General features: G+C 40.9%; 1 long non-coding RNA gene across 1 annotated transcript in view; it reads left to right on the top strand.

Annotated features, from left to right (window-relative positions):
• LOC309511577 overlaps positions 1-24,120 on the top strand; it is a 237,481-nt gene that overhangs the window by 175,940 nt on the left and 37,421 nt on the right. The gene's annotated exons all lie outside the window — the stretch shown is intronic.

The following is a 24,120-nucleotide window of genomic DNA, read 5'->3' as shown; positions in this document are numbered from 1 at the left end:
TTTTATTATTATTTTATTTAATGAAACTAACATCATAAAGTATGATTTTTTTTTCTTTTTTTTCTGAGCAATAATGGAGCTATACTTGACTCTTCTTATGAGCATATAAAACAAAACAGCTCCTTGGACAAAATGAAATGTAATATTGTAGTAGTAGGCTAGTTATAAACAAAGGTTTATTTTAGTTCAGATTAACATTGGAGGGCAGCAATTGTATTCATAATGTCAAAATAAAACAGACGTAATGTTACTTGAAAGCATTATAGCCCACTATTCCTGACAAACATCCATACCTTGCAGTTAGTGTTACTACAGCAAATCCATGGTGAATGTTGCTGATCTGTGGACACCGGCCAGTTCATTAATGGCACGATGTTTCTTCCTGGTTTCCACGTCAGCGCTGTTTGATCCGTTAATAACAGAGAAATGTGCATGTTTCTCACTAGATCTCGTAGCGATGTTATTACTTCAGTGGCGAATTCAAAAAGCATTTGAAATTCAAATGCTTTCTTTACTGGTCTGGATCTCTTAGCGCTGTGTGGTGTTGCTTGATCAGGCTCGTGCATAGGGCTTGCGAGTCCCGCTTCACAGGTCAAAACTGATAAATGGTCCACACAAACACAATAAGAGTAGCTCAGTTTCGTTCCTTACATTGCATTTGCCAGTTGATGTTGTGGTCGCGCCAGCCTCTATGAGCGCGCTTGCCACCCGCGACGCGCCTTCATTTGAAATAACGAAATTTTGGTCGGCAGAAAAAATGGTCCAACGAACCGTTCGGTACGTAATGCGTACCGAAAACCGAACCGAAAGCCTCGTACCGAACGGTTCGATACGAATACGCGTATCGTTACACCCCTAATATATATATATATATGTATATATGTATATGTATATGTATATATATATATATATATATATATATATATATATGTATATATGTATATATATATATATATATATATACACTCACCTAAAGGATTATTAGGAACACCGGTTCAATTTATCATTAACCCTCTGAGGTCTGAGCTGTTTTCTGGGCCTGGAGGTGTTCTGACATGCTCTGACATTTGTGTTTTTTTCTGTTACTAGTGACATTTTCATGGCTAAAGTCTAATTACACTGTATTCAGCACAAACTCTGCTACAATAATATATCAGCAGCATGTATGTAAAAGTTTGTAGTTTTGAGATAATGACATTTATGCGTGGTTTGTGAAAATACAAAAAAAAATTGTCACTGAAATAAGGCCATGAAACCCATACTGATTATTTCTTCACAAGACTTTTGAAAATTGTATGACATAGCCTAGAATATTTGCTCCAAAACTATGTGAAAATCACCCTGACTGCTCATTCAGATAAGACAATATATTGATTTAAAATTTCTAAGACGTGTTTTGTGTGACAAAGCCATATTCGAAGAGGCGTGATCATCTCATGAATATGTAAGCTTTTAACACATGAGAAAGACAAAGACACTCCCCTAACTGCCCTATTAGGAGCGATCAGGCCCTGTCATTCAGAGCAACCTTGCAAAAAGAATGAGGAGATTTAAAAAAGAATGGCTTTTAGATTGTTTGGATTTATTTACAACACAACACAATCCAAAAATACACAACAAATGACAAAAGAGCACATTGAAAACAATGATCCAAAGACAGAGACCTTTGTGCCTTTCCTAAAAACATTGTACATACCATTTCCAAGGTGTTTGATTTTCACTTTACCATGTTCATGTACAGAGACTCATGTGAATGTTGAAGTCAGCAGGACTCAGTTGCATCTGGTCCCTGAAAGAAAAGAAAAAAGTGAACATACTGGTATCAAGAGAAACTAGGCCTGCACGATTTTGGGAATACATTTTAGATTTTTCTGGTTAAAATTGCTTTTTAAAATTCACAGAATACACACACACACACACACACACACACACACACAAATGTTTCCAACAATATATAATATAAAGAACACCATATTTGTTGTGCCTTGTAGGCATAAGCTATGTGCAGTACTGCATAAAATAATTTTATTTTACAAAGCAGCCTATAAATCTTCCAAAAGATTTCAGTAACAATGCTAGAGAAAAATATATTGATTATCTTATGTTACTTCAAATGTTTCCATTCGTTATGATGATATGAAATGAGATAATAGTAAAAACATAAAGCCTAATGTTTGGTGCATTTTTCCTTTCAAACGCAATCGCGCTCCAAAATATGATACATTCAAACCCACAGCGCGCTCCAAAATATGATACATTCAAACGCCATCGCGCTCCAAAATATTAAACATTATGGTTATACATATCTATGTTTGAGCAGATATCCACAAACAGTATTTAACAGTAAACACGGGTCTAAATAGTATAATATTCACCATATATCTAGCAACAGTTCAACTGCAATGTGAAGTTTATGCAACAATACCATAAACTAATAAGTAAGAATTTCTTACCTTACATCTTTCTTGTCTTCAAATCGCGTTCTTCTTCTTCTGATGTAAATCCAATGTAAGCTCACAGCGCGTCTTCCAAACTCGACGAAAAGCAGAGACTTGTGAAGTGTTTTTGGTGTTTTGTGTTTGAGGTAACGAGGGCGTTCGCGTTCCATGTGGAGATTTGCATGTGAATCTCTTTTGCGCGAGTGGGCGTGGCCGAATTAAAAGTAATTAGCAAGCGTTTGAGATACTGGACATCCTGTTGGTTTTATACAAATTACTTAAACAGAGAATATTTGTTTTCAGTTTGAATCCGATCATTTAAAAGTACACACTTAAATGTGTATAACGGTATATGGCTCATAAATGTGTGAGAAGTATTCGCTGAGTTTTGTTTCAGTTTATAGACGTGCTCAAGAAAAAAAAGTTTACCGCGACGGAGAGGCAGAACGCACACCCTGTTTATTTTCTTTATTTTACAAAAGCACAATGTTTTGATTTGATTGTAAGTGGACACATACAAAAGTAGAAATATCACAGATTCTTTTTTTATATTTCTTTTTTCTGTATAACCATAAATGACGGAGTAATTTAAGTTTATTGTACTACAATGTGAAGAAAATCCAGCAAAACGCGGGGGCGCGTTTTCCAACCTCAGAGGGTTAATGCAATTATCTAATCAACCAATCACATGGCAGTTGCTTCAATGCATTTAGGGGTGTGGTCCTGGTCAAGACAATCTCCTGAACTCCAAACTGAATGTCAGAATGGGAAAAAAAGGTGATTTAAGCAATTTTGAGCGTGGCATGGTTGTTGGTGCCAGACGGGCCGGTCTGAGTATTTCACAATCTGCTCAGTTACTAGGATTTTCACGCACAACCATTTCTAGGGTTTACAAAGAATGGTGTGAAAAGGGAAAAACATCCAGTATGCGGCAGTCCTGTGGGCGAAAATGCCTTGTTGATGCTAGAGGTCAGAGGAGAATGGGCCGACTGATTCAAGCTGATAGAAGAGCAACTTTGACTGAAATAACCACTCGTTACAACCGAGGTATGCAGCAAAGCATTTGTGAAGCCACAACACGCACAACCTTGAGGCGGATGGGCTACAACAGCAGAAGACCCCACCGGGTACCACTCATCTCCACTACAAATAGGAAAAAGAGGCTACAATTTGCACGAGCTCACCAAAATTGGACAGTTGAAGACTGGAAAAATGTTGCCTGGTCTGATGAGTCTCGATTTCTGTTGAGACATTCAGATGGTAGAGTCAGAATTTGGCGTAAACAGAATGAGAACATGGATCCATCATGCCTTGTTACCACTGTGCAGGCTGGTGGTGGTGGTGTAATGGTGTGGGGGATGTTTTCTTGGCACACTTTAGGCCCCTTAGTGCCAAATGGGCATCGTTTAAATGCCACGGCCTACCTGAGCATTGTTTCTGATGTTGGGTGAAACATGCAATTGATTCTATTATGACTCATATAAACAGGCTTATATTGATTATAGCAATGCTTGTATGTAAAGGAAAACACTGTATATGGTTTTTATAAGAAACCTTAATGTATGGAAACAATGTAAGAGGTTTTTATAAGAAATCGTATTGTTAAGAAAAACACTGTAAAGAGTTTTTATAAGAAACCCTTGAATCTGGTTCATTAGAAATGACACTGAGACATGTTTAATTTGAAATTGTTTAATTGGTTTATAATAATGACACTGAGACATGTTTAATTTGAAATTGTTTAATTGGTTTATAATAATGACACTGAGACATATTTAATTTGAAATTGGTTAATTGGTTAATAATAATGACACTGAGACATATTTAATTTGAAATTGTTTAATTGGTTTATAGTGTTGTAAAGTTTTCTTTTATCGAAGCAGAGACCAGGAGACAGTTGGGATCACGTTCAACAGAAGAGTTTCTTTATTTGAGCGCGGCTGCGGTTTCGTCCAACATAATCTAAAGTATGTAACGGTACATGGTATTTTATAGGCATTTTAGGAGGAGGGACTTTTGAAGGTGGAGACAAATTCAAACAAAGCATGTAAATGAGTATACAGGTTAAGGTAACACCCTAGACTGTGAGGGTCTGGCCAATCCTAATTCAATCAGCATAAGGGTCCAAGAGCCATTTGGGTCCGAAAGCCATTTGCAGAACAAAAGGTGAGATTCTCAGTGAATCATTCGTGTGCTAATCCCATCAGTCTGAGTGAACAGGAATTGCAACTTTGCTGAGATCTTAACCTTAAAAGATTCTTTACCATGATGTTATGTACGGAAGTATATTTGAAATAGATTCTTAAATTTGTAACCCTTCAGTCCCCCGTTTGAGAGTTCTTAAAAAAACTCTCACATAATATACAAATTTAAACACTTAAAAGTTCATTCTTGTAACTTTTGATCGTCACAGGCACATATAACTTATTCTGTGTCATAGTGTCATAGTTCTTCTCAAAACCATAACTGTTGACACATACGACGCAGGGTGTAAAATGTCGTATAAACTACATGATTGCACAGAAAACCATGTAGCATAAGAGTGGAAGTCTTGAAAGTCCATGGCGCCTGAATAGCTGTGAAATCTGTTTCCTGTAGAAAACAAAGAAACGGCAGAACAGCAATATTCATGCATAGACTTCATTCTTCCATAAGTCATTTGATCGTATAGTGGTTTTAAGTCTAACTTTTATCAAAGTACACTTAAAAGTTCATTCTTGTAACTTGAAAAAGTTACAGGCACAAGCATGATCTGTGTTGTTCATCTGTAATTGCATGCTGACACAGAAACAAAACATGCAATTAGGGTCCGTGTTGTGTATTTTTTTCTTTTTCTTTTGTGATAGTTCGTTCAGCAGTGGGTCTAGTTGTCTTGAGGTTGTGGATTCATATGCAGGTGAGACGTTGTTGCATATGGATTTTTGGAACCAGCCATCAAGTGGTATCTGTACAGAGGAAGAAAGAAAACAGAAAACAGAGCAGTATTTCTTCAAACACTAGGGTTGTATGGTTTTTATAGTCTGCTGTTGTTGTTTAATTGTTTTGACACCTATGGACCAGTGAGGTAAGGATGGACTAAATGGGGAAAGGCCTATGAGGTAGTGTCTTCACCCTGGGTTCACCCCCGAAGCCTGTTGCGTTCAGTTCTTCCCAGGGCACCGCACTGGTCTGTGTCCTATTCTGTCCCTGTTGTGTGCACACTGTACAGTGTGTGAGAAAATTGGCACATTTCCATTCTCCAGTGAAACATCAGTCCTAGTAGGCATCATAACAGAGGATGGTGTCTGATTGTAATGTTCTGCAGTATAACATTTGGCTGTGAGTCTTAGGGCGCTTTCACACTGGCAGTTTAGTGCGGACCGGGGCACGGTTCGCATGAAAAATCGCTAATGTGAACGCTGTCATCGGACCCGGGTGCGCACTAGAGTACAGAACCCGAGACTACCTGGAGGAGGTGGTCTGAGCTCGGTTGCTCCCGAACCGTGGCGCGGTTCGCGTTAATGTGCAAGCAACACGGACTCGGGTGCGCGCTTGTTCAGGAAGTATAGTATCCCGCGCATACGTATCACTGTCGATATCATTGTTTCCTCACACACGACAACCATGAGTGGCAGGGGAACGTTGTGGGACACTGAAGAGGTGATGTCTCTCACTATGTTGTGCATAATAGCACCAAAAAAACAGACAAATTACAGCTATGCTCAGTCGAGTTGTATTATCCATGCATTTTCCGTGTGCGTTTGCGATGACGTAAGATCACTGCAAACGCACCTGGGTTCGATACCACTAATTGAGTGTGAAACCAGACCAACGCTGCGGGGGGCGACGGGAACGAGCGCACTCGGGTTCGGACCGCAGCAAACGAACGCAGTGGAAAAACGCGCTTACTTAATGTCTCCCAAAGAAAGGCTGAGACAGTCACTTTCCTTTTGTTCTATTAAACAAAAATAAGTCTTTCATCTTTGTTGTGAGTTACTGGGGAAATTAAGCACTCACAGCCCAAATGGTTAACACCTTATCAAGTTTCCCCACGAGTTTAACGAGGAGGGGAGGGGCTGCTTCAGAATAACAAGCAGGCTAAGCAGAAGCTGATTAACCTTGTTAACTTCTTTAAAGTTCTTTTTGTTTTTCCTACATTCTTTTCCAAAATGTCTGTGCTTACCACAGTAAGAACAACTGGCTTCTCTGGGACTTTTGCGTTTCTTTGGCTTCTCTGAGTTGACCTTAACAGAAACTGCTGCAATTCTTACTCTCTCTTTGACATCAGAATCTCTTTCCCAAATAGCTAAACTTTCTAGGTTACTTCTGAGAGTTCTTTTAGCCCACGTAATATCTAGGAATGGCAAGGCTGTTCTGTACTCAGCTACAAGACCATCTGCCCAAATTCGGATTAGAGCTCCTTTGTCAGCTAACACACTTTCGGAATCATCCACTATTCCACTGTACACTGCAGCTACCTGACAGAACCTCTCAGTATATTCACTCACAGTTTCTTCTTTCTCTTGTACACAGCTAGTAACTATCGACCAATCGATTTTGGGTCCTAAGATATTCTTTAGGATTTTCAAAACACCTTCTCTCAAATCGCCTTTACTGACATGTTGCAGTTCGGAAGTAACAGCAGACTCAAAATTGTTGAATTCAGATTCAGTTAGAATTTGTGACATCAGCTGTGTGACTTCCGGCAACGACATGTCGTAAAGATGCATTTTACTGAACAATGCTCTTCTAAATTCAGAAAAATTTGTGCGTGCTGAGGGTAAACTCTGGGAGAGTCTATCTATATCCTTAGGACCTAAAGATGTTTTGGCAACCGTTTGTATTTGGACAACAGAAGAGTTCGGAGTAACACTTTTAGTTCCCTGAGATCTTCTCCTAGCCCCACAAACCTGCACTGAATCTACAGGCTGATCAGTTACTGATTGGATGGCTACATTTGTTTCAAAGAAAGCTTTTAAGTCAGGATAATTGTTATCAGGCTGACTAACTTCTTCCACATCAGTTTTTTCTGCATCTTTGTTGCGGTTTACTTTCTTAGTCAACGAAGATATTCTAGCACGGAGCTCTTTGATCTGTTTCTCTAGCTCTGAGTTGCGCTTAGACTGTTCTGTAGCTAGGGTTAAACCAAATTCTCTGTGACAACACACTGTTCTTTCGAATACTTTCTCCTAGTACCTTCTTACAATCTTCAATTGACCACACTTTCTCTGGATCAATGCCAAATTTCTTTGTTAAATTCAATCTGACTGGCTCAGTCACGATGGAGTCTATGTGCTCTGATAACAAAGACTTGAATTCACTATCTGTTAAAGGTGTAGCTAGTCCAGCTTTCTCAGTTGTGGGAATCAGTCTAGTACTTTTCCTAAACATTTTGTGAATTTTTTTATGTTACCACACAAACAAACACTAAACTTCTCTCTACTGTCTTACAAACAGAGGGTACAATCTTATTAGCACATGACGCTAATCTTCTCTAGCAAGAGGATACACACAATATTAACATGTAACTGTTAAACTTCCCTGCCTGAACAACAAAGGATAAATTTCATCTCTAAAAGACAACTTTAGAGGATAACTTAGTTAACAAAACCCTGCAGCTGTTTGTTAACTTCTTCTCTGTCGTCGCAGAGGAAAACTATTTTGTACTGGTCTGCAAAGGTTCTTTAAATGGAGTGAAAACTCACCAAGTCTTTCGTTTGTAGAGAAAGATTCCGTCTGGAAAAATTCAGTCTTTGAGATCTTTTTGGAGCTTGAAGTTTTCAATCTGGATTCAGAAGATTCAGTCTGGAACTTAGTCAGGCTTTGTTGAGATCTTTGAGCTTGAAGTTTCAAGATTCAGTTTCCTTTTTCTCCATCCGGGTCACACGGCACCATCTGTTGTAAAGTTTTCTTTTATCGAAGCAGAGACCAGGAGACAGTTGGGATCACGTTCAACAGAAGAGTTTCTTTATTTGAGCGCGGCTGCGGTTTCGTCCAACATAATCTAAAGTATGTAACGGTACATGGTATTTTATAGGCATTTTAGGAGGAGGGACTTTTGAAGGTGGAGACAAATTCAAACAAAGCATGTAAATGAGTATACAGGTTAAGGTAACACCCTAGACTGTGAGGGTCTGGCCAATCCTAATTCAATCAGCATAAGGGTCCAAGAGCCATTTGGGTCCGAAAGCCATTTGCAGAACAAAAGGTGAGATTCTCAGTGAATCATTCGTGTGCTAATCCCATCAGTCTGAGTGAACAGGAATTGCAACTTTGCTGAGATCTTAACCTTAAAAGATTCTTTACCATGATGTTATGTACGGAAGCATATTTGAAATAGATTCTTAAATTTGTAACCCTTCAATAGAAAAGACACTGAGACTTGTTTTTATAAACATGTTTATTAAGAAATTGTCATTAAGAAAAGACACCACAACTGTTGTTTGTAAAGTCATTTATTGAGAAAATGGTTTATAAAAAAGAGACACTGCAATTGGTGAAGTAAAGTCATTTATTGAGAAAATGGTTTATATAGAAAAACAGACCACACTGAATGTTGTAAACATGTATTAAGCATATGGCAGAGTAGAGAGACATTGAAAATGTATTAGAAAGAGCTTTACCAAAGAAAGAAGAAAAATGCAATCATTACCGTCTATGTGTTGCGGACGAGACATAGAAGATACAGCGATGAAGAAAAGGTCCAGAAGAAGGAGGACGGAGAGACAAAGGCTTTATAACCAAGTCCTATAGGGGGTTTCCAGGAGAGGGTGACCAATGAACAAGTTTTAGGGAGTTTCCAGGAGGAGATTTCTGAAGATGTCCAAAAGTTGATGGACTTTAAAAGAGCTGGAATGACATGTCCAGTCAGACGCTGATTCACCAAGGACGGCCTCTCCGGTATTAGATGCCTTGCCATTGCGCCTCATGAAGATGAAAGCTTGTAAATTATTTGGTTTGGATTTGCTTTTATTTTTATTTTATATATAGTACCTTTTATGTAAACTAGTTAACCTATATTTAAAAAAAATTAAAATAAAAAATACATATAATTGAAATTAAGAAGCTCGCCTGCCTTAAGTGTCTGTTTTACAAAATATTGAGCTGAACTAAACCACAGAGCAGTCTTTCGACTGAATTGTAAGTATGGAAATTTATATACTTATTGTTTAGAACGAATTCGACTGACTTTACCTAACCTGAGAATAAACAAAATAAGGTAGAAGGTGTCTATATTTAAGACCCAAACAAAGGGTTAAATTAAGCACCATAAAACACTGACCATGTCCATCCCTTTATGACCACCATGTACCCATCCTCTGATGGCTACTTCCAGTAGGATAATGCACCATGTCACAAAGCTCGAATCATTTCAAATTGGTTTCTTGAACATGACAATGAGTTCACTGTACTAAAATGGCCCCCACAGTCACCAGATCTCAACCCAATAGAGCATCTTTGGGATGTGGTGGAACGGGAGCTTCGTGCCCTGGATTTGCATCCCACAAATCTCCATCAACTGCAAGATGCTATCCTATCAATATGGGCCAACATTTCTAAAGAATGCTTTCAGCACCTCGTTGAATCAATGCCACTTAGAATTAAGGCAGTTCTGAAGGCGAAAGGGGGTCAAACACAGTATTAGTATGGTGTTCCTAATAATCCTTTAGTTGAGTGTATGTATATGTATGTATATATATATATATATATATACATACATACATACATACATACATACATATATATATATATATATATATATATATATATATATATATATATATATATATATATATATATATGTATGTATATATACACCAATGATTTTATTCACAAAAGTGAAATAGAATATATATATATATATATATATATATATATATATATATATATATATGTATAAAGCTTGTTTGTCGTTTTTTATTTTATTTCTGAATTGCTTAATATATATATATAATATAAGCAATTCAGAAATAAAATAAAAAACGACAAACAAGCGCCAACTCATACTGTGTGTGTGTATATATATATATATATATATATATATATATATATATATATATATATATATATATATATTAATACTAAAATGTTTGAATTAGGCTATTAATAAATTTAAATTAAGTTTAAGTTATCTCACGCCCCCCTGGTGGATCACTCAGACTTCTTCCACTCATTGCTATCATGGAAAACCACTCATTAATTTAGCGCCTGATGCTTCTGATAATCTTGAAGCTCTGGAACGCAAACAGCAGCCTGGGGTGACTCACTTTACATGAATCAACATTCTGATCTTATCTGCAACGGTTTCACATATTTCAGAGGATGCTAGAAAAAACGTAGGCCTATGCATTTAAAGCCATGCTTATTTCTCTTTATAGCTCATAAGAGTTATGTTTGTATAAATATTAGTTGTTCTAGTGTCACACACTCACTCCAGAAATGTACAATCGATAGAGTTGCTATGTAAGATAATCAGAACTGAAGACTATCAGTTCCAGTTAATATGTTATTAATGAGAAACGCCATTAGTGGTTTAGTAAACAGAATTTCAGAATTTCCAAAGAGAATTTTCCAGAGCCACTCTGTTGCAATTGTTTAACTGTCCTTTAGCCAAGTCAAGTCACATTTATTTATATAGCGCTTTTTACAATATAGATTGTTTCAAAGCAGCTTTTACAGAGATAACAGGAAAATAAAGCAAAAAAAAAGTTTGTTTCCAGAAGAAAATAGTGTCACCGCCCAGCTTTAGTAAGTTCAGTGATGTTTCATTTTTGTTGTAAAAAGGTTATTAATTTAGTTAATTTGTATATCTAGCCATTCTGGAGAAAAACGTGATGTCATCGTCCAGCTCAGTTCAGTTCTCATAAAATGGTGTCAATGCAGAGAGATCAATATTATTGTTGAATATTAAATTAAATGTTAAATTTAATGTCCCCAACCAAGCAAGCCAAAAGCCAATAGCAACAATGGTGAAAAAAGGCGACAGTGGCAAGGAACCAAAACTCCATCAGGTGGCAGAATGGAGGAAAAAAATTTTGGGGAGAAACTAGGCTCAGTCTGTGGGCCAGTTCTCCTCTGACCAACGGAATGAACAGTGTATGATTATGATTCAGGCAGCATTATAGGTCAGCAGTCAGATTGGATTGGAACAATCAGAATAATATTATCCAGTTCCATCTGATTGAAGATCGGAGTCATCACGTCGGTATGGTTACGGTTTTGTTGAGGATCAGTCCCGATCTTTAGCCTGCATTTGTTACAGACAAACCAGGCAACGTTTTACACCATTACACAACTCTGAGTAATTGTGGAAACCATTTGAAGCCACTTTAAATATCACCACCAACATATTTTCCATGGCTTTTATTTTCCATATTTAAACTTGGATTCTTTAGGAGACAACATTGTCTCAGCAACTATTGGTAACCAAGTGGCTATTTGATTTTGCACAGTATCAAACAACATTCGGTATCAAAGACATATTATCTGTAACCTCCACCCACCCTACTGTCAGTGAGACAATCAGCTCTAAAGAAAATGAAATGATCATGTGCCTGGAAAACAGGTTTAACCAGGATTTAAGAAAAGATTTCACATTTCACAGAAAAGAGGGAAGAACTCAGTAATTATCTGACATGTCACAATCAGGTCTATGCTTGCCCAGATCTAAAAAAAAAACAAAAAAATAAATCTGAAGCACACCTGAAACTTCATGAATGTTGGAGAAATTATATATGTGAATATTTATCTCTGTTTGTAGTAACTCATTGTGTAACAAATTGGTGTTTGAGGGTGTTTAATGGCTCAGAAAATAAAGCCTCTTCACCTTGTTTACCCTGTTGCCTTTATTTACTTGAATGGTTTTGTTTAATTGGTTCATGTTTCAAACCCTTGTTAGTGAACTGTGACTGCCTTAGAACTTAAAAATAACTATTTCAAATATAACATGGATCATTCACTATATGATATATGTATCTACTCATTTTGTAAGCTTGAGAAAGTGTGTATGGTTGGGGGTTATTAATAAGCTATTGTTTGGATACAAAATTATATTCAGAATTTAGCTTTAAAATCAGATTAAAAAAACTTAAAGGTAAAAATTATTCATAAATATAGTATTGTTTTTGTACATTTTTGTTAGGTTTAGGTCCCTCATAGATATGAAGATAATCATGAGTGGGTGTGTGTGGTAGATAGGAGGGGAGACTTCCCTGAAAGGTTTTAACTTCCACCCAGGGTGTGACCGAATCCAGCCTGTGTAGATTTTCTTTTCTTTCTTTTCATGTTTAGTTTCTCTGTGTGTGTGGGTGTGTGTGTGTGTGTGTGTGTGTGTGTGTGTGTGTGTGTGTGTGTGTGTGTGTGTGTGTGTGTGTGTGTGTGTGTGTGTGTGTGTGTGTGTGTGTGTGTGTGTGTGTGTGTGTGTGTGTGTGTGTGTGTGTGTGTGTGTGTGTGTGTGTGTGAGTGTGTGCGCGCGTGTGTGCGCGCAGAAAATACAACTTCTGTCAACATTTACTCACTCACTAAATTCATGGGTTACAAAAGGAGACAATTAGAATAAGTATATATATATATAATATATATATATATATATATATATATTCTATTTCACTTTTGTGAATAAAATCATTGTTCCCACATTGAAAATATTATTTTAATTATCACTACTGTTTGTGGAATATATAGATGAGTTGCAGAGACATTAAAAATGTGAGTGTTATTTTAAAATTATCAGCAGAGATTCATTAAGTTACACCGAAATGTCTAACCACTTGATTCATTCAAGTGAATCAGAGGCAATGGTCTGATTTATTTTTTATTTAACCTTTATTTAACCAGGAAGTCCCTTGAGACAGAATCTCTTTTCCGAGGGAGACCTGGCCAAGACGGCACACCAGTTACAATTTAAATATAAATACAACATAGTCAAAACAACCAAACAAGCATCACATAAAAAGGAACAGGTCACATATGGCAGTTAAATTTTTTAGTTATATGGCATTTTAACATGGTCTTAAATTCATTTAATGGGACTAAATCATTTAGATGTAGCAAGTTTTGCAAATTATTCCAAGACCATGGCGCAAAGTAAGAGAAAGCTTTTTCCCCCAGCTCAGTAAAAACCCTTGGAACCTGGTAAGAGAGCCACCTGGTGGAACGGAGATGAAAACTGCTGGAATTCTTCTTAAGAAGATTACATAAATATGCCGGCAGTTTACCTAAAAATTTACCTTGTATAGAAAAATATGCAAATGAAGTTGTCTACGTAGACTTAGTGACGGCCAACCAATCAGTTCATACAACGTACAATGATGAGTACGGGAACCAGAGTTAGTTAGAAAGCGCAGAGCACTTATACACAGAATCTAAAAAGTGGAGAGTACTAGAGGCAGCATGCATATAGACAACATCACCATAGTCCAACACACTTAAAAAAGTAGCCTGCACAATCTAACAGGTTAAAACAAGCCTTATTCCTAAAAAAAAAAAACCCAGTCTTAGTTTCAGTTTTTTTACAAGCTTTTCAACATGAAGTTTGAAAGAAAGTTTGTTGTCCAGCCAAAAACCTAAATACTTGTGAGATGAAACATTTTCAATTAGGTCCCCATTTAGTGTGTTAATAGTTATATTATCTGGGGATTGGGAACGAGCCCTTGAAAACGTCATAAATTTGGTTTTCTTAGTATTTAGCACTAACTTAAGGCCATGTAGTGAGACTTGAAGCTGTTGAAAGGCTAATTGAAGGTAATTTATGGCTTGGCTCAATGAAGGGGCAACTGAATATATCACAGTATCATCTGCATAAAGGTGCAGTTTAGCAGTTTGCACATCCTTTCCAATATTATTTATGAATAGGGGCTAAAATCGAACCTTGAGGAACACCCTTGGAAATCTCTAAAAAAATCTGATTTAAGACCATCTATAGAAACACATTGCGTTCGTTCTGTAAGATAGTTTTTGAACCAATTGATAGCTGTGTTTCCTATTCCAATGTTACTTAATCTATTTAGCAATAGCTGATGGTCAACAGAGTTAAATGCTTTGGACAGATCCACAAATAAGGCAGCGCAATATTGCTTTTTGTCCAAAGCATTTATAATGTCATTTAATAGCAACAAAGTTGCTGTAACAGTGCTGTGTCCAGCTCTAAAACCTGACTGTACATCAGTTAAAATGTTATGCTCTGCCAAATATTCTTTTAATTGACCGGTGGCTTGAGCTTTGCCCCATGCAACATTTCTTTCTCTAATCATAAAGCTTAACTCTTCAGTAAACCATGGGTTATTCCTAGCCTGGCTCCGCCCTCCTGCGTACTGCCGCTCAATTTTATTTCCCTTCAGTACTACGTCTGGGATTGTGGTGTATTCTTTGGTTTTCTCCGATCTTTTTTTACCGGTCCAATCAGCGAACAGAGGGAGTGGCTGAGAACGATGACGTTGAGGTCGTGTGCTAGTTTGAGTTGTAGGGTTACGTCACGACCAAACATTAGCGATTGGTGAAAGATCCAGAGTGGCTCTGGGCAGATCCAGTAGTTTTAAACTTCAACAGAAAACCCGCCTACAAGGAAGTTAACGCTTGTCAATGGAGAGAGGCCAGACCCTCTGTAGAAATGAAATGTAGGAGAGTCTGGTAGAACCAGGCTAGGTTATTCCTCCCGCTAATACTAAATTTCTTTACAGGAGCATGCTTATTACAAATAGCTGAAAAGGCATTGTGAAAATATTCCCAAGCATGTTCCACATCAGGTATCAGACAGACAGTCTCCAAATTACAGTTGTACAGATCTTGAATAAAAGCCTGCTCATTAAAACGTTTAAAACACCTTTTAAAAACATAATGAGGTTTATGTTTAGGTAGTTTTGTGTCTCTTATACAAGCAATCGCACAGTGATCACTGACATCATTGCAAAAAACAGCAGTCGATGTGTATTTATGTGGCATGTTTGTAAAAATGACATCCAACAGCGTTGATTTGCTATGATCTCTCGGGTTAATACGAGTTGGGGTGTCAATAAGTTGTGTGAGATTCAAAGAGACAAATAGTTCTTTAATATTCTCAGAGGCAGGGGAAAGCCAATCCCAATTACTTCAGAGTCATTAAGGTTGAGTAGTACATCATGAAGAGAGGAAATAGTTTCTTTTGTAGCGGAGGGTGGCCTGTAGCAGCCAACAACAGTGAGGTATGTGTCCTTGTATAAATTTACTTTCAATGCCAGTAAATCAAATTGTTTGACTCTACTTACTGACAATGTCACTGAGCTTAAAAAATTTGATTTAACATATATAGCAACTCCACCCCCCTTACCTGAACGATCTGCTCTGAAAATATTATAGCCATCAATAGCAATCATATTATCTGTTATTGTAGATTTTAACCAGGTTTCTGATAAGACCATGATGTCCATATCCGTTGCATCAACCCACAGTCTTAATATGTCCATTTTTGGAAGAAGACTTCTAACATTAAAATGCATAATTCCAAGACTGGATCTGTTTTTAAAGTCGCATGGGGAATATATAATTTGTAGTGAGTCAGGCCCAGGATTTGGCTGTATGTTCCCAGATAACAGCAAAAGTAGAAAGACAATAGATTTCACTGTGTGTTTTTCATCACAATCACTGGCTGACAAGTGTGATGAAAGTCCATGTTGCACAGTAGAGTAGTTATTTAAAATGTTCATTATTAGCAGGTGTAACGAGGGATTCATTTGTGATAGATGATTGTAGAGTGTTTGTTGCTGTGCAGGATGGATAAGCTGGTGATAACTGCATGTAGTTGAGGAGTGAGATATTTGCAATGTACTCAGCCGGTTTTGCTCGTCAATAAATGGGGTTGGCCGCGACTTAAATCCATCATTAAATGCTGTGAGTAATAAAAATAGTAAAAGATGCATTGTGCTTTCATAAAACAAAACATAGGCTGAACAGACAAAAGGTTCCAAGGGCTCACTGCAGAGTTTTGTGAATCTTGTAGAACAACCAAATACAGAAACGCGCTGCAAATAGCACAGAGCACAACGGAAATGTTTCTAGGGAACCCAAATAAGTGACGAACCCAGCTGAGAACTGCTTACAGCTCAAAATCTACTTTATTTTTTTTATTATTATTATTATTATTTTTTGCAAAACATACAGAGATATGTTTATGACATACAACTTTGTATACAATATACAAAATGTATTAACAATATGTTCAATGTCATCAGAATACTAATGAGAAAAGAACAATGAGCTGAAAACTAAAATAAATAAAAAAATGAAAAAAGATAGAGAAAAATATAAGATATTTATGGTAATAACAGTAATGCATTGTCATGGGAACATCCCATGTGAAAATAATGAGGAAACTACGTTGTCTTTCGTTGCTCCCTTCATCAAGTGCGTTCCAAATAACTATATAATAAAAAAAAAGTAATTCTGTGCACATCCCACCTTCTGGCAGGTGCAGGACATATATATATATATATATATATATATATATATATATATATATATATATATATATATATATATACACATATACATATATATATATATATATATATATACACATATACACACACATACAATATACATAAAAAAATTTATAAAAAATACATATATATATATACATAACAAAAAAAATTTGGTGTGGAAAAAACAATTCCACACAAGTCAACCCCAAATAATTAGAGGACAAAATACTCCACATATTCACAAGACCTACTGAAATATAGTCAGCATATAAACAAACAATTTCTTACAAAAATATATGTCTTTTTTATTTATAAGAATGGTTTTATAAGAATGGTTTTATATCAAATTCTTCATTAATTACAACTACCACATCAATAGTTGCCATCTGGCATACTAAGGAAAGATGTTGTGGGTTGCGGACGTATATAATTTTGAACTAGATGGTCTTTTAAGTTAGGGGCACGTTTAAAAACAAGCTTAGGTTCTTCTGGAAAGACTCTGATTAATTTAGGGTCCGAATCAATAATGTGCCAATGTTTGTAATCAGATTTTCTAAATTCTGACACAAGTGGAGAATACTTTACGCAACAAAGAGGGGACTTGTTTGGATTTTTAGTACGCTTTTTTGATCGAAGACATTCATCTTGTGTTATCTGATCAAATCGTTGTTTGGCCGAATCAACCCAATCTTGTTTATAACCTCTATTGAGGAATCTTTCTGTCAAGTCCACAGCCTGCATTGAGTAAGATGTATTATCACTACATATTCTCCGTACACGATTAAACTGACTGATCGGAAGACTTTTGACCAACGACCTGGGATGAAAACGTCTCGGTTACATATGGTAACCCTCGTTCCCTGAGGGAGGGAACGGAGACGTACGTTGTGGTGAACGACGAATAGGAATCTCGCTAGAGAGGCCAATCTACTTAGAGTGAAACTAAAACAAGCCAATACACATTGGCGTGCAATCATTTGCATCAGCTGCGCAGCCTCGCAGCGCGGGTATTTAACGAGCAGCTGGTGTGATTGCACTTCAGTTTTTTGCTGAGGAGCCAAGCCTGAAAAGCTGGTCGCCCCGGCGGGTAGCAGCAGATGTGGCGACAGGACGTACGTCTCCGTTCCCTCCCTCAGGGAACGAGGGTTACCATATGTAACCGAGACGTTCCCTATCGTCCGGTCACTACGACGTACGTCGTGGTGAACGACGAATAGGAATCCCTACCAAAGCGCCACAGCTGCTGCACCCCAGGAAAAGCCCAAGGGAAAGACACGGGCTTCCGAATAGGAGCAGCCGTGGAGAATATACACATATGGGATCCCCGCAGGGTCACACATATGGGACCCAGCCTAGACCCGGTTCTCAAGGATTCAGCGGATAAGGGCCTGGCACTGGACACTCCGCCATGTCCGTGCCGAGGGTGTTGGAGGACTCAACAGGTTCGACTCTGGAGCAATAAGGATGCACAGTAGGGTGCAGCAAGCCAACAGAGCCGGTACTCTCAGTGCTTCTACCCGTTTAGGGTGAGAACATGGGAGGACACGGGCTCTACACGTAGGCTATAGTATCTAGCGAACGTGTTAGGTGTCGCCCAGCCCGCAGCTCTACAGATATCTGTTAGCGAGGAGCCACGTGCCAGAGCCCAAGAGGATGCAACGCCTCTCGTGGAGTGTGCATGCAACCTGAGCGGGCAGGGCACGCCTTGAGCTTCGTAAGCCAAGGCGATGGCATCCACTATCCAGTGGGCCATCCTCTGCTTGGAGACAGCCTTTCCCTTCTGCTCGCCTCCGTAACAGACAAAGAGCTGATCTGAGGTCCTGACGCTTTGGGTTCTGTCCACGTACACACGCAGAGCGCGAACGGGACAGAGCAAAGCCAGGGCTGGGTCTGCCTCCTCCAGGGGCAGCGCTTGCAGGTTCACTACCTGATCTCTAAAGGGAGTGGTAGGAACCTTGGGCACATAGCCAGGCCGGGGTCTCAGTACAACATGGTTGTCACCCGGCCCGAACTCTAGGCACGATTCGTCGACCGAAAATGCTTGCAGGTCCCCTACCCTCTTGATCGAGGCCAGTGCAATCAGCAACAAAGTCTTCAAGGAGAGAAGCTTTAAGTCTGCTGACTGCAAAGGCTCAAAGGGAGCATCCTGAAGTGCTCGAAGCACCAGGGAAAGGTCCCAAGAGGGTATAGAGGGAGGACGAGGAGGATTTAATCGTCTCGCCCCCCTAAGGAACCTGACGACCAGGTCGTGCTTTCCTACTGTTTTGCCATCTATGTGGTCATGATATGCTGAAATAGCAGCAGCATGTACTTTAAGGGTGGAGGGAGACAGCCTTCGCTCAAACCCTTGCTGCAAGAAGGAAAGCACTGACCCTATCGAACATCTTCGGGGGTCCTCTCTACGGGAGGAACACCAATCGACGAACAGGTTCCACTTCAAGGCGTACACACGTCTCGTAGACGGCGCTCGCGCAGAAGTGATGGTGTTAAGTACCTCTGGGGGTAAGTCACCTAGAACCTCCGCGTCCCGTCCAGGGACCAGACATGGAGTTTCCAGAGGTCAGAAGATCCTTCCTCAGAGGAATGGGCCAGGGAGGGACTGTCACGAGGAGCATGAGTTCTGGGAACCAAGTCCGGGTGGGCCAATAGGGAGCCACCAGAAGGACCTGCTCCTCGTCCTCCCTGACTTTGCACAGGGTCTGTGCAAGTAGGCTCACTGGGGGAAATGCATATTTGCGGAGGCCCCGGGGCCAGCTGTGTGCCAGAGCATCCGTGCCGAGTGTTCCCTCGGTCAGGGAGTAAAACAACTGGCAGTGGGAGGTCTCTGAGGAGACAAACAGGTCTACCTGAGCCTCTCCGAACTCTCTCCAGATCAGCTGAACCACCTGGGGGTGGAGTCGCCATTCTCCCGGGAGCACAGCTCGTGATAGCTCGTCGGCCACACGGTTGAGCACACCGGGGACATACATGGCTCGAAGCGACCTCAGATGCTTCTGACTCCAAAGGAGGAGATGGCGGGCGAGTTGCGACATGCGACGGGAGCGTAGACCACCTTGACGGTTGATGTACGCAACGGTCCCAGTGTTGTCCGTACGGACCAGCACGTCTCTGCCCTGTAGCGGCCTTTTTAGGCGGCTCAGAGCGAGACGAACTGCTAGCAACTCGAGGCAGTTGATGTGCCAGTGCAGTTGGGGGCCCGTCCACACCCCTGACACTGCATGCCCGTTGTACGTGGCACCCCAGCCGGTGGCAGAGGCATCTGTGAATACCACAGCATGCCTGGACACCTGTTCCAAGGGGACTCCTGCCCAAAGGAACGAGGGGTCTGACCACGGGCTGAAGGTCTGGCGGCACGCCGGTGTGATTGCCACCCGGTGAGTGCCGTGATGCCACGCCCATCTCGGGACTCGGCCGTGAAGCCAGTGCTGAAGCGGTCTCATATGGAGCAGCCCGAGCGGAGTTACCGCTGCTGCCGCTGCCATATGCCCCAGGAGCCTCTGAAAGAATTTCAGTGGGACCGCCGTCCTGCCTTTGAACGTGTTCAAGCAGTTCAGCACCGACTGAGCGCGTTGCTCTGTGAGACGCGCTGTCTGAGCGACCGAATCCAACTCCATACCGAGATAAGAGATCCTCTGCACGGGGGCGAGTTTGCTCTTCTCCCAGTTGACCTGAAGACCCAGCTGGCTGAGGTGCCTGAGCACGAGGTCCCTGTGTTCGCATAACTGATCTCGAGAGTGTGCCAGTATGAGCCAGTCGTCGAGATAGTTGAGAATGCGAACGCCCTGTTCTCTCATGGGAACAAGGGCCCCCTCCGTGACTTTCGTGAAGACACGGGGAGACAGGGCCAGCCCGAAGGGCAGGACCTTGTACTGATGTGCTCGACCCTCGAACGCAAAGCGCAGAAACGGCCTGTGTCGAGGAAGAATCGAGACATGAAAGTACGCGTCCTTCAGGTCGATCGCTGCAAACCAATCTTGGGGACGGATGCATTCGAAAATGCGTTTCTGCGTAAGCATTTTGAACGGTAGCTTGTGAAGGCTCCGATTCAAAACTCGCAGGTCCAAGATCGGTCGTAACCCACCACCTTTCTTGGGTACAATGAAGTAGGGACTGTAGTGCCCTGACCTCATATCGGCTGGAGGGACCGGCTCTATCGCGTCCCACCGACCGCGCGGTCACCTTCGTCGCACGAAGCGCGAGGTCCGTCGCGATACAAAGTTCCTGAAGAACTTGGGGATCGTGACCACCCTCGTGCAGGTCCTTCAGTGCCTTGGCCTGATGGACCTGCAGCAACGCCATAGCGTGCATGGCAGAGGCAGCTTCCCCACAGGCCTTGTAAGCCTTGCCGGTTAAATCCGACGAGTACTTACAGGCCCGGGAAGGAAGACACGGTTCTCCACGCCAAGTGGAGTTAGGGCACAGTTGCATGGCAACGGCCCGTTCCACTGGCGGGATACGCGTGTATCCCTTAGCCGCCCCGCCATCAAGGGTGGTGAGGGAGGAGGAGCCACCGGGATGGTTTCTGGCAGTGAAAGGTGCCGTCCATGTCCCCGTAAGCTCCTCATGCACTTCCGGGAAGAAAGGCACTGGGGTGGGTTGCTGAGAACCAGCACGCGCCACCCCGAGATACCAATCGTCCAACCTCGAGGGTTCGGGACACGGTGGAGGATTCCACACGAGCCCGACCCCTTTGGCGGCCCGGGAAAGCATGGCCATCATCTCCGGGTCCGTCTCAGGCACCGCTGGCACACCCGAAGGAAGCAGCGGTGCCGAGTCGTCGTCCGCAGAGAAGTCTGACCCACCCTCCGATGCAGCGATCGACATCTGGTCTTCAGGGGGAGCCCCAAAGGAGACAACCGGTACACACCGCGAGGATGGTCCAGCTTTCTCCAATGGGGGCTCAACTGGCTGCGGAGCGTGAGAGGGGTGAGGGTTCCTAGGGGGTTGGTTCCCCGAAGGAGACGCGCTCACCGTAATCCTCAGGTCACCCGTGTCACTGCCCGAAGCAACCCTCTGAGGAGGATTGGATCGAGGCAGAGGCACGGGGACTCCGCCCCTTTGCAGGAACGTGAGTCTCGACCGCAGCTCCGCGATGGTCATCTTCCCACAATGGGTACATTGCTCATCCACCAACGTCTCAGCGTGTTTAATGCCCAGACACACGAGGCAGCGTTGGTGACCATCCCGTGAACCCAGGTAACGACCGCATCCAGAAACACACAGATAGAAAGTCATTTTTTCCCTTTAAAAAAAAAAAAAAAAAAAACGCTCTCTATGTGTGTAAGCTCTTTTAGGGACTGCTCTCACTGGTGCTGAAACACACAGGGGGAACAGACACTGCAAACACAGACGGGAATGTGCGCTCTCTCTCTTCTCGCTGTCTTACCAGCTGTGACAACAGCCTTTGAGCGCTCAACGGCGCACCTTACCAGCTGTAAAAACAGCTTTTTGTTTGCTCAGTTTTTTCGGGACAAACCACAGAAAAACAAACAAACACAAAGAGAAGACTGTCCCCGCTGCCGTGTTCTAACACCCGCACCGAAAGAGAGATCCAACGGCTCGTTTGATTCCACTCTCAGAAGACGCATCGAAGTGCTTGGCTCCGAAGCAAAAAGCTGAAGTGCAATCACACCAGCTGCTCGTTAAATACCCGCGCTGCGAGGCTGTGCAGCTGATGCAAATGATTGCACGCCAATGTGTATTGGCTTGTTTTAGTTTCACTCTAAGTAGATTGGCCTCTCTAGCGAGATTCCTATTCGTCGTTCACCACGACGTACGTCGTAGTGACCGGACAATAGGGAACTGTCCCCATGCAATATAGTATTGCGATCCGTGGGCTTACGAAAAAGATCAATTTTTATGATCTTTATATACCTGATGTAACGACAATGACTATGACATGCGGTCACATGCTGTTCAAATTAGTAGATCCTGATCTCCCAACACATCCTTCGTTGTCTCCTTAGACAACGAGTTTGTTCATGGCGCCTCTGAGTCTGCTTGAACGGTCAAAATGGCATCTTTGTGGCTCCCCAGAGGGACATTTGATTCACATAGGGAACCCTGTTTTGGAGAATACCCTCTAAAACCCCCATTTCAGCATGGACTCCCTGTGACTTTACAGCCTCATGACATTCCAACGCAGGCACACACACACACACACACACACACACACACACACCAAGAGACCAACATTTGTGTGTAACTCAGGATAAGCAATATTTCTTTTAAATATATGTACAAAACGCCCCCTCTTCAGCACCACACTGAAAGAGCACAGAATCTTGCACGTAACGTAACTCTCTCTAAACGCTGATTTCAGGTGTCCAGGTCTTAGGTCTGTGAACTAAGTTACCCTCTATCTTCTCTCTGTCTATCTTTCTTTCTTTCATTTCATTTCATTCTGATCACGCTATGTTTTATGTTGTGTTTCGGTTAAATGTTTGTTTGTTTGTTTGTTTGTTTGTTTGCATTTTTACGTACGTTTATATTTGTAGTTTATATAATCTCTAGTGTGTGCCATTTTATTAATAAACCCATTTATACTTTTAATTGTCTCTGTGTTTGAAAACCCACCTTATAAAAGTCAATGAAACTAAAAAGATCTAAGCTACAAGCTCGATATTGACTACCTTGAGTAGTTTTAATTCATAAACTCAGAAAGTTTGATATTCGTGGCCAGAAGATAAAACTTTCTTGGAGTTTGAAAAGGGATACCCCCCTTCTTAACTGTAATGATCAGACAGTTACAGAACAAGGTAATCTCGATAATTGATTAAATAAATGTACATGCGACTTATGAATTATGACCATGAGTCATAATTATTAATATTTCCAAAATTCCCTATATTCTTGAGCTAATTCACATTTACCCCGAGTCGTTATTGTTACACTGAATATCCAGGAAACTGGTTCGATATTTATCTAATTCCAAAGTAAATTTCAGATGTTCATTACAAGAGTTAAGATACTCATGGAAGACCATTAATTCATCTGATGTGCAGTCAATAATCAGAAAAATATCATCGATAAACCACTTGTAGAATAAGATCTAGGAATAGAATGGATTTCTCTGATGCAGCACAAATTGGTTTTCAAAAAGACCCATATATAAGCAGGCATAGTTAGGAGCCATTTTACTTCCCATGGCAGTGCCTTTCTTTTGTATATAGAACTCACCTTGAAAACGGAAAAAGTTATTGGTCAGAACTATATTAGCCAAGTCTAATATACACTCAGTGCTGGGTTTT

The sequence above is a fragment of the Leuciscus leuciscus genome, assembly GCF_965113295.1.
Source record: "Leuciscus leuciscus genome assembly, chromosome: 12".
NCBI lineage: Eukaryota > Metazoa > Chordata > Actinopteri > Cypriniformes > Leuciscidae > Leuciscus > Leuciscus leuciscus.
This window is presented reverse-complemented; position numbering and strand designations above follow the sequence as displayed.